The following is a 12127-nucleotide window of genomic DNA, read 5'->3' on the forward strand; positions in this document are numbered from 1 at the left end:
AGCCCTACTGTGCAGCTATTGGTGCTACACAATGATAAGCAATTGTAATTAGAGTTGGAAGGATCTGTCAGCTTTGGTCCTCTTGGTTTCTTGTTTCTTCAGTCTTAATTTCAATTCTCCCCATTTCCATAACGATTTGCAATCTGCAAATCGGTATGCAGTTTTGACTGATGTGCCTGTTTTGTTTTTTTGCAAGCAACATCTCCTAGGACAGTGCATTTTTGTATGCTCTTTTCACTGATAGATTCATTTCAATGCACTCTTTTATCAAATATATTCATTCCCTTTAAACCCCAGCTGAAAAACTGCACCGCAAAATTCAGATAAGTGCAGATTTCAAAGGATGATTGCGTTTCAGTTTCCGTGCTGTTTCAGAAATTTGATAGATTTGCCTCTAAATGTGACCTGAACTGAATTTATTCCCCCCATCCCAAATACGGAAAACTGTATCACGGTGGTATTGTTGAGTTCAAGCTTCTTCTTAACAGGAAGCTAAAGTGAAAGGCCTCCCATTGTATTTTAGTGCACTTGCGCATGGCTGTTAATGAGTGAGGGAAAAGGCCCCAAATGATATTCCAGTCAGTATATGGTCAACTGGAATTGATGAATCTGCCTACTCTCTTTCTAAAGTCAGAATAGCCACCGGCGAAGTCTTTTTTCCCCATCTGAGAGAGGAATCAGCCCTGCCCCAGCCTAGCCCTAAACACTGAAGCGGAGCTATATCTCCATCTATCTTTCAGATTAGCGCTTTGTTACACTTTGAAGAGAAGGCCTTTCACAAAAGCTCAGGCATTTCGAAGCTTAGATACGGTCAGTGTGCCTGCGCTCGGCTGCCCTGTAGACTATTTGTTAATGAAGACCTTGGATTACTGAGCCTATTCTCGAGCCAAAATTTGCACTTTAAAGTGTGGCTTGAGGAGCGTATAAAAGCGCTGGATTCCATTATTGCAAAATGTATCAGAAAAGTGTTGAGCTAGGTAATTACCTTAATCCAACTGAAATAGTTGGTCACAGTGTACATTAGATGAGCATCCAGACTTGAACAAGCAGTCAACCTGAACAAAATAAGCTCAGCCATGGAGGGGCAGATTTCTTAATTAGTTCTCAGTGGCGAGAACAGTTTAATGTTTCCCAAAGTCGAGTGCAAATTCTACAAGTGACACAATTCAAGAGGGCTCTGCCAGGTTGAATTAAACCCGGCCTGGTCCCCCACTGTCACATGCAGAGTCCAAAGCTAACTTCATTTATTTCTCACTGTTTGCGTTCCAGCGAACTTCCATAGACTGAACCATAATAAGAGAGAGAGAGAGAGAGAGAGAGAGAGAGAGAGAGAGAGAGAGAGAGAGAGAGAGAGAGAACAGTATGATTAACTTCAATAATGCGAAGCCCTTGCTCTCGGAATACTCGTTCGCCTCTCATTTTCACAAAGCAAGTCATCGTATCGCCTTGTCGGTGGAGCCATATATTGCAGTACAGTCTAATTGGTTACACTGGCATGTACGCCATTAATAAAATGAGGAAGCTCAGTGGTCAGTTAGTGATTGTTTTCTTTCTGGTGTTATTGTTTCAAGGTTAGCAAATCTCTTTGGTTTCGTGTTGCTAAATATTTATTAGTCACGGCGGGAAGTGTTCTGTGTAGAATGTACTCGAGCTAAACAACTAAACTTCAATAAAATCAAGCAAAGTCAATGGATGGGTTGGGAGGGGTTTCCGTGACACAGGACCACTGAATGCAAAGAAGGCTCTGAAGATGTGCGTCGTAATCCACTTAAAAGTCACACCAGTTCATTATTTAATAACATCATAAAACTGAAAGAGACCACAAGGGCTGCTGCTTTTCCTTATATCATATGTACGATCATTTTCACATTCAATCCCAGTGTTTCCCCCCTTCCCCCTTAATAATATGTAGCGGAACTTTTGTGGTAACTTCCTGTCCTATCCAGTGACTTCTGGTTGACTCCCCCCCCCGCCCAATATTGTTCTTCCAATATAGAAGAAGAGGTGGAGTTTGGATTTTATATCCCGCTTTATCACTACCCAAAGGAGTCTCAAAGCAGCTAACATTCTCCTTTCCCTTCCTCCCCCACAACAAACACTCTGTGAGGTGAGTGGGGCTGAGAGACTAGCCCAAGGTCACTCAGCAGCTGCATGTGGAGGAGCGGGGAAGCGAACCTGGTTCACCAGATTACGAGTCTACCACTCTTAACCACTACACCATACACCAATATCCAGATTTGTGGCCTCCATTTGTGGTCAAATTGATATATATGCTTTTTAGACTGTGGTATACCACTTTGTTGAGGGTTGTATCTAAAAGAAATAAAATGTAAGAGGCTCATCTAGTCCAGCATAGGAGTCAACTCCTAGGGGCCAGGTCCCTTCGCCCCCCCCAATAAAATATTTGAGGGGGCTGCCCCCCCAAGTTGAGGGACATTGCCATTCAAATGGTGTGTGTGTGCCGCATCTTGTGATTGATTATGTCAGGTGGGGTTTAGCTGCCCCCCAATATTTTATTCAAGTTGGTACCCCTATAGTCCAGCATTCCCTTCTCATGGTTTAAATGCCCATTGGAAGCCCACAAACACATCATGAGTGCAACGGCACACTCCCCACCTGTAATTCCTAACAACTAGTATTCTGAGGTGGACTGAGTCCAACAGTGGAGGTAGAACATAGCCACTGTGACAGATAGGCATTGATACCGGCAAAATTCTTCATTTTTCAATTGCCTGGAATGGATATACTTTTAGAACCACTTAAAAAAATATATTTGAGGGGGAAAGAGAAGTGATCTGGGGTGGTAGTCGTACAAACACCTAATACACGTGTGTGTGTGTGTGTGTGTGTGTGTTTATATAGAATCACTTGCTTTAAATTCTTCCTGAACGTGGAAAACTAACACTTAAGTGAGAGGAATGCTTGCAAAATGTACCTATACTGGACAGAGTGATCAGGCAAGAAATCTATGTGGACAATATTACGTTCAGCTGAATGGGGTCTACCAAGTAGAAAAAGCTGACATGTAATGTATATCCCTAAAGAAAAGCATATTCTCTTGAAAGCACAGGGTCCGGGAGAATGTTCTTTTGTAGCCAAAAAGACCGTAACAAGTGGATTACTATTCTCTGAAGTCTCTCAGCCCCACTCACCTCACAGAGTGTTTGTTGTGGGGGAGGTAGTAAAGGGAGATTGTTAGCCACTTTGAGACTCCTTAGGGTAGTAATAAAGCGGGATATCAAATCCAAACTCCTGTATTTATGTCGACGCTGCTTGTCTTGTGTTATTAGCCACTTTGAGCAACTTGGGTGGAAAGGTGGGATACAAATTTCTTAAAACAACAAAAGCATAGATTCAACAAGTGGTGCGGCGATGGAAAGCTTCGTGGGTTGAATTTCTGCAGGAGTGCTGGCAGAGAAAACACAAATGCCAAGCAGAAGCAGAGGTGCTTTGAGTTGCATCTCCAAATTGACCCCAACAGAAGAAAACCCATGCATTATTTCTACATTCTAACTTGTACATAGCTATCATCTTAACTTGGGTATCTCTGGCACAAGCCAAAAAGTGATGTAAAATGATGAAGCCTTGGTAGGTGAAGTTTGGGGCACATTTGGGGCTTCAGAGCAGCAAGACTATTTCCCCCTAACCATTTTCAATATATAGATAAAAATGAGAGTGTTGCATTGTAATATGAACAGTCCCTCAGTGTGCTCCTGCCGTAATGAAATAACGCTTCTGTCTTATTTTCATTTCTTCCCTCCATGAATGAAGAGGCACATATATGTGTGTTCATTGAGACAATTGTCTACCCGACAATTGTCACCTGGTAGCAGCCATGCTAGCAGGCTGCCTCAGTGGGAGAGATGTGAAGCAGAGCTCATTACATCAGATCAGCTGAAAGACCAGCTTTCTGTTTTGGCCCTGATTCTAAGATCCTTGGGAGTAGCATGCAGGTTATTAAAACGGTATCCCTTCAGAGTTGATGCCTGCCTCGCTTGCTTTGTACCAGTGGAAATGACCAGTGATGGTACACAGCAGTGAAGAATCAAAGCAGACCTATTGTAAGCCATTAAAAACATGTAGCAGAAATGTAAATAATTATAAGTGAATTAGCCGGATAAACAAAGTCAAATTCCCTGTCCACACAATCACTCCAAAAAGGTCATTTTCATGGTCCAAATTGTATCTTTAGGTCAAAGATTAAGTCTTTCCACTCAAAATGAGTCCAGTGTTCTGAAATGGTGGCATTTCACAGACCACTTCTGCAAACATTTAAGTTGCATAAAATCTTCGAATTCGTGGCCACTCTTTTATTGAGCAATGGACTCTAAGTGATGGCATCTATTGTCACAGACCTCTCTCTCTCTTTTTTTTTTTTAAAAAAGGAACCATTTCTGAAAAGGAAATTATTGTCTTTTAAAGTAATGTAAGAGTTGTGCAATTTTCTCCATTTTGACCCCTTTTTTATTGCCTCTGGGTTTTAAGCACAGGCCTCCAATTTAAAACCTATTATTCCAAAGAAACAGCTTTTCATCTCCTCCTCCAGCCACACACCTTCCTCAAATCTTTTATTTTCAAGCCCAGGACTGCTTCGTACCACAGATACCATTTCTCTCTCTCTCTCTCTCTCCCTCTCTCTCTCTCTCTCTCTCTCTCTCTCTCTCTCTCTCTCTCTCTCTCCATTTGTGTCAAGCATTTTAAAAATTAAATTTGTAGCCAATCTGATGCCAAAAACTCAAAATACCATATAGGGTTGTGATTTGCTTCTTCTTTTTTTAAAGGAAAAGATATAAAGCTCCAATCAGCAGCTATAACAATGCAATTTTTAACAGCTCCAGGGATGATCAGTAAAACAGTGAAAACTTACATACCACCGAGGTCCTGAGTAAATGTGCCATTTTGCAATATTTCCTCTTAGAGCTCGGCTTCATTAACTCCTATCTTTTCCTAATTTGTTCAGCATTGTCATATTTGTGTATATTTCATGACATAGCAGTCCACAGCTGCTTGATAACATGTTTCTAGTACAATCACACCCAGAGAATTGGCAGAGAAAGGAGTTGGGCCACGCTGAGATTAGACCTACTTCTGCCTAACTTCAGTTCCATTGCTGTCAGTTGGTCTACTCTAAACATGGCTCAGTCTGAATCCAGGCCACAGTTTACATATCACAGTTTACATATCATCATCCCACTCCCAGGGCACAGTGTGAACGTCACTTTCAACTCCTTATTTGCATATGTGGACCTGAGTGAAAACTATCTACAGTATCCCCCTGCTGGCCCAGGGCGAGAACTTCAATACATAACATCACTTGGACCAGGCTTCAGTCGAGGCCTACAGAGGACCATTCTGCCCTACCAGGAAGGAGTTGCTCAAAGCAAGCACATATGAATACATATGGCACACACAACATGGCCCCCCTCTGGTGGTGGCTTCATAAGGCGAACCTGGCCAAAGGATTTCTATGAAAAGAGTCTTTTACAAACCTACTCCTCCAGCACCATTGCCAAAACCAGCTCTCTTGTAAAAGACATGTGTCCCCTAGGCAATGCCACTGAGAAGACCCATTTAGCTGGTCATTTTTAAAAGGAAGATTGCTAGACCGCAACAGCACCAAATTAACACACATTTTAATTATAGTTTTAAATGAATGGAGCAATCAATTTACAGCAACAGTGTAATTCTTTACAATAGCAGAAGAAATAAGTGGGGGGGGGAGAGTTTAGGGCGCCTCAAATGTGTCTGGGACATCAGAGGAAGGAGTAGGGGAGGGCAGAATCTTGTAGCGAAAAAAGAGGGAAATTGGGGTGTGTGTGTGTTTGCTCTCAGAGAGTCACTTTCCAGTGCCATATTATGAAAATCAGAGGCCATAGGCTAGAGTCTTGTTAACCTCTTTGATAATCCAGCCCTGCTTGAAACTGCCTCAATAATGTGTGGCCCAGGTTATGGATATTGTCAACTGTTCTGCAACCATATTTCTTCAGAGCACCTGAGTGGTTCGCAGACCAGCAGTGGTCCATGGACCACAGTCTGAGAGTTTTTGCTGTAGTCTATTGAGTTTAACTGGCAGCTCAAGATGTAGTCAAACTGATCGTTCTCCCAAATACCATGCCCTGTAAAGGCTCCAAAGTGTGTGCGTGAGCCCTCTCTGAACTAGCTTTCTCCCCATTAATGTTAATGTCAGAGGAACCTCTGCACTCACAAAGGGTGTTGGGCCTATACTCCTATCACTGACCAGGAGAAGACACTGCATGCCCAATTCCTGGCCGCCTGCATCTGATTTGCTGTATGTGCAATGAATGACTGAATACAGGAACTCAGCTGCAAGCCTATTCCTAACTGCTTCTGTATCATTTCCATTGAAATCATAAGTGATGTCAAGGTTTTATGCTACGATTCACCCTCTTTATGCACTGGGATCTGTGCAATATATAATTAATTCACTTATTTCTAATTTCCTAAGCCCGCCCTCTGCTTCCACCCCCTTTCTTTCTTTCTTTTTTCTTTTTGCTGAATGGTTAACTTGACTGCTTGGAAAGATATAACCTTTTCATCAAGTAAACTGGATTATTATGGTGCGAAATGTCTGCCTTTATAGACATCTCTTGACAGTTGGTTTACAATTGCCTGCCGCTTTGACCCCTCTTTCTGTCTCTTACCATATGCATCAGAGTTCCTTGTCAAGGAAACACTGGTAAACTGGGAGATCCATACCACTTTTGTACAGTGAGGAGAATTCCCCCTTCTCATCACTCCCTGTCATTCCAGAATTAGTCTGCGAAAGATTTGATGGGATTATTTCTGAGTGCACATTTATATCTGCATCTGATGCTCTAGAGAATTACCTCTGAAATCAGAAATGATGTTGTCAACTAAATTAAGAAATTTCATCCCCTCACCTTCTAGTTGACTGTTTGACCCAATTTGAATGAAACCCATTATGTGTGTGTACACACACACACACACACACACACACACACACACGGGATATTTGCTAACCTCTTACATGCAATGATATAAGGGCAGGAGGATCATTACCTTGCCTCTGACTGTTCATTTACCTTAATAGTTGGGCTATCAGCTGATTAAGGAACTTTTGGTTGATTAATCATCTGCCTTTTAACTGACTTAAGTGATCCAATTAAATTAAAATAAAATTTGCATATTAGTGAACCTTCTCTATAGGGCTGCAGTCCTGTACATCTGTACCTGGAAATCAGCTCCATTGATCACAGTGGGACATAGTTCTGAGTGCACATGCATATGGGATTGTGTTGTAAGTGCCTTTTTGAGAACTTGAAGGAAGGCTGCAAGCACGCATGAGTGTGCTTAAACTGATTTGCGTATAGTATTTTTTACTTTGTGATAACTCATCCACGGTAAAGGGTGGGAAAACAGCAAAAGAAGCATGAGAAATTGCAACAGAATAATTAAAAAGCTGTCTTTAGCGTATTCTGTTTTCATGCCTTACTAGAATAACCAACCAAAACCAACAGGGAAATTGTATGCACACTTACCTGGGAGCAAGACAAAGTGAGAGTAGCCTCTGAGGACCTATGCCTACAACAGACTCACTGGTTGCTTGCTTTTCACTTGAACCCTCCAGCTTGGTCCATCTATTCTAGCTACTGGGTTGAATCCAATTCTGTCCGTGCATGAGCAGAGCAGACTTGTACAATGGGACTTCCATCTCTTCCTGCTCCCCATGGCGCAACCTCCAAAGCTGCTCTGAAGGAGCAGGAGAAATAGTCCACTCACATCATGTTGCCTTCCACCCAATGAGTTGCACCCAACTAAAGTCATACTCAGGTTTGATCCATTAAAATCAGTGGGCACGACTAACTTAAGACCGTTCATTTCAATGAGTCTGCTCAGGTATGGATAGAACCTTTATCTACTGGTTGAACTTTGTAGTCTTAATCAATAAGAAGTGAGAATTTTAAAGAGACTCTTACACATCAAAATAGTCATGCCTCCTGATGCAGCCTACAGTGATCTGTTTCTGACTGCACTTTACAGGACATAGCAGCAATTCAAGGGCACAATTCAAGGTGTAGTTTTTCATTTATCGCTTTATACATTTGTTCGTTCTGCTACATTCTGTAATGAGCTCCCGAGAAGGTCCCGTTGTGCCATTCTGACCAATTCTTTCATGTGGAAACCATAGATTTGGTGGGTGAGTGTTGACAAACAAATTGAACCAGATAGCCACTCCACATCGATCACCATATTTATTAAACCACTGAGGAGAGAAATCAAGAGGAGAAAAATGTGACTGCTTAACATTCCCCTAAAAACAACAACCCCCAACCCAAATAAACCCCTCAAAACTGGCCAGTGCTCCCAGTTTCCTATGGCATTTTGGCTGTGTGCACTTCTGTAAGATGGTACAGTATTGTGCTCAGTATCTCTTTTAAAAGCACACATGCTGTACCATTTGGTGTGACAGCTGCTAAGGTAATGATGGATTTCTAGTGAACAGTGCCATAAATAAACATATCAAATTAAAAAAAACACCCCCCAAAACCAAGGAATCCTTTCCAAGGAAGAAATACAATTTGGCAACTAAGCACATCACTTTAAAAATAAATCTCTCATATCTCGTCTGCGGGCCATCAGTCCAGGCTACTGAAATCCAGTCAACAGAGTTTAGGTTGACAATGTTCCTTATTCCCACAAGGCAAACCTTTATCGGTGGTAGAGCTGTGCATCAGATTTGGCTGGATCCCAACCCTCAAGCCCAAGTGGGATGCTTTGGAGGGATTTTTGGCTTGTCAGAGGCAAAGTGGAATCTGTACGAGGCGGCGTGAGTCAAAAGCCCTAAACGGCCTCAGTCCAGTATACCTGAAGGAGCGTCTCCACCCCCATCATTCTGCCCGGACACTGAGGTCCAGTGCCGAGGGCCTTCTGGTGGTTCCCTCACTGCGAGAAGCCAGGTTACAGGGAACTAGGCAGAGGGCCTTCACGGTAGTGGCACCCGCCCTGTGGAATGCCCTCCCACCAGATGTCAAAGAGAAAAACAACTACCAGAGTGTTTAGGGAAGCTTTTAATGTTTAATAGACTATTATATTTTAATATTCTGTTGGAAGCCGCCCAGAGTGGCTGGGGAAATGCAGCCAGATGGGTGGGGTATAAATAATAAATACAAACTTTTAAAAAATGCTGGAAATAAGTGTCTGTTAAAAGTGAAAGCAACGTCTCTAAGCTTACCATACAAAAACTGGTGCCAGGGTGGGAAAGCAAATACCAGAGAGGGCAGAGGGAGAGCTCTGTTGTGACTGAAAGGTCTGGCTTGCCCCCCCCCCTCCATCAACTTTAGCCGTGTACTAAACCCCTGGGCCTATTTCCTGCAATTTGGCAGCCTTCTTACCTAAGGGCACCTCACTCATACATGCAATTTTCAGAGCAATTGTCCACAAAACACTAGGGGAGATTAAATGATGCATTATCTATCTAGCCCCAAACTGTAATGGCTGCCTGTGAGGAAAACATTGTAACTATCCTTCTGGAATTTGACATGACTTATTCCACCACAAGGGGCAACTTTGCCCGAAAATTTCAATTTTGCCCCCCAATAAGAGTCATAGATGTTTCCTTTAAACACAAAAACAACTTTAAGTGTTCCCAGCACACACAAAAACTCGTCAACTTATTTGTTTGTAATTTGGCAGGCTTTATTCCCTCGGGGGGAAGTGGGGGCTAATATGCCGGAACATGTCCACTCTTCTGTCAAAAGAAAGCTATAGCAATGTTTTGATTTCCCAATTGTGAAGGGGCGGGGGGGGGGCAGAGAAGGAAGGGGACTCAGAAAGATCCTGAATTGGTCAGCCTACAAAGGACCTTGGACCTAGGTGGGCTGTTTTCTGAAGTGCCAAGCAGGAATCTGAACTGAATCTTATATTTAGTAAGGTAAAGGTAAAAGGACCCCTGACCATTAGGTCCAGTCGTGGCCGACTCTGGGGTTGCAGCGTTCATCTTGCTTTATTGGCCGAGGGAGCTGGCGTACAGCTGGTCATGTGGCCAGCATGACTAAGCCGCTTTCTGGCGAACCAGAGCAGTGCACGGAAACGCCGTTTACCTTCCCACCGGAGCAGTACCTATTTATCTACTTGCACCTTTGACATGCTTTCGAACTGCTAGGTTGGCAGGAGCAGGGATTGAGCAACGGGAGCTCACCCCGTCGCAGGGATTAGAACCACCAACCTTCTGATCAGCAAGTCCTAGGCTCTGATTTAATCCACAGCACACCCATAATTCATACACACTCTTATTTTAAGCTCTGTTGCCCATTTCAGTAGGCAGGAACTGATAAGAACCTCCCTCTTCCCCATTCCCAATGACAGGGAAACATGTCATTTCTGCATGTAGATTTGAGTTTTACATAATTTCTGTTCCCTGCTCCTGAGGTATATGGGAACATTCCATATAATGGTCTGAAGGCCACCCATCAGAAAGCATAAATTCTATTGCTCACACTAAATAGGTCTGTTTGTGCATGCTCCCTGGATGGAAGACTAAGTGGACTCCATGTATTAGTACTCTGTGGAAAAGGAGGGACTTAATCATAATCAAGTAAATGATCCTCTTAAAAGTGTTGGGGGATCTTGAAGACTCGCCTTGAGACTAGCTTGCCTTCCCATGGCGAAGGAAATGTGACAAGCCCATTGAATTTGCCTCTGTGATTCTAAATGTGCCGTACGGTACTGGTGCCCCTGCCTTTAGTTTGTGAAGTCCTTGGATTTCCCAATGTCAGGCGTGTGCATCCTCTACTCTGAAATAAACTTGGAGCAGCAACAGCTGTGATTCTTACCCTCAGGGTTCATCTTTTCTTTCCCTGGGTCTACTTGATAATCTATTCATTATTGCTCAAACTTTAAGCTCTATGCTACGGAAGATCATTAATCATAGATATAATTTAATGACAGCAGGGTCATGTTCCACTAACTAAGTACACCTTGTTTGCCTCAAAATGCTAATCGTTTCTCTGTAACATTAATGAGGGACAATTGATATTAAGCCTAATAATCACGTGTCGTCTATTTTTATTCATATAAACTGGGTACTCGGCTTATGGCTGAAATCTAATTATGTAAAACTCACATCTAGGTAGCCTTCTAGCAAAACATCTCTGAGATATTTGCGAAGTTAGGAAAGATGTAACGAAGTTGGTTCTTGAGAGGAAAATAGCATTAGCATAGACTTCTTGAAGTGTGTGAGTTGACTTCTGCTCTGCCAGCAGAGAGACCCAGTAGCACAACAGGGATGTTACCACTGGTCTAGATATCACTTTATCTGCAGCCCATCCACAGGCCTAGCTCCTTGCTTGGGCTGGAATGTCTGCAAACAAACACTGTGTCACGTGACACCATCACATAAATCTTTTACGACTTATGGTGGAATTGTTCTGAGAGGAAGTGGAATGACCCAGATCCTTTTGTATTTAACTTTTTCAAAAAGCTATTTCTGTTGTCTCAAACACTCGTAACCTCCTTCTGAATCCCTCGAGGTCCACAGCATAATTCTGATGAACTTCATTCGCAAAAAGGATGTGAATTGAATCTGTTCTTCACAGATCCGTTGTTGTGAAGTTTCCACAGGAGACAGGTGTTATTCTGTTTTGTTTTGTTTAAAAAACAGAATGATGGCAGTGTTTAAAGGCGCCTTTCCCCACCAAGATAAGACCATCTTTTGAACTCAGCAGGACACCACTGTTAACTGCTATTGAAAAACTGTTTGAAAGCATCAGATCAATCTGGTGTTTTTGGAGAGCCGCTTTGAACAAAGCTCTTAATTTCAATATAGTATTCTTTTGCCTCGAAAAATAGAACATGCTGGCCTACAGGGCCCAATATTTCTTCTGATAGGTATTTAAAAGGACAATTACCCATCTTTCAGAAGTAAATTGCGCAGTAACTTATTTTCTCTCACAGCTACACACATTTCAAAATAACCAAATGAGCAAATGTGATCCCTTGAGTATTGGCCATGATTGTTGGGGCTGATGGAAGTTGGGGTCCAACACTGTATGGAAGGCAACAGGTTCCCCATCCCTGCTCTAGAGGAAGCTCAGCTGATTCCGCAAGGCAGCTCTTACATTCTTATCTACAGCCCCTAGCAATCAAA

This window comes from Podarcis melisellensis (assembly GCF_964234715.1).
Source record: "Podarcis melisellensis genome assembly, chromosome: 1".
Taxonomy (NCBI): Eukaryota; Metazoa; Chordata; class Lepidosauria; order Squamata; family Lacertidae; genus Podarcis; species Podarcis melisellensis.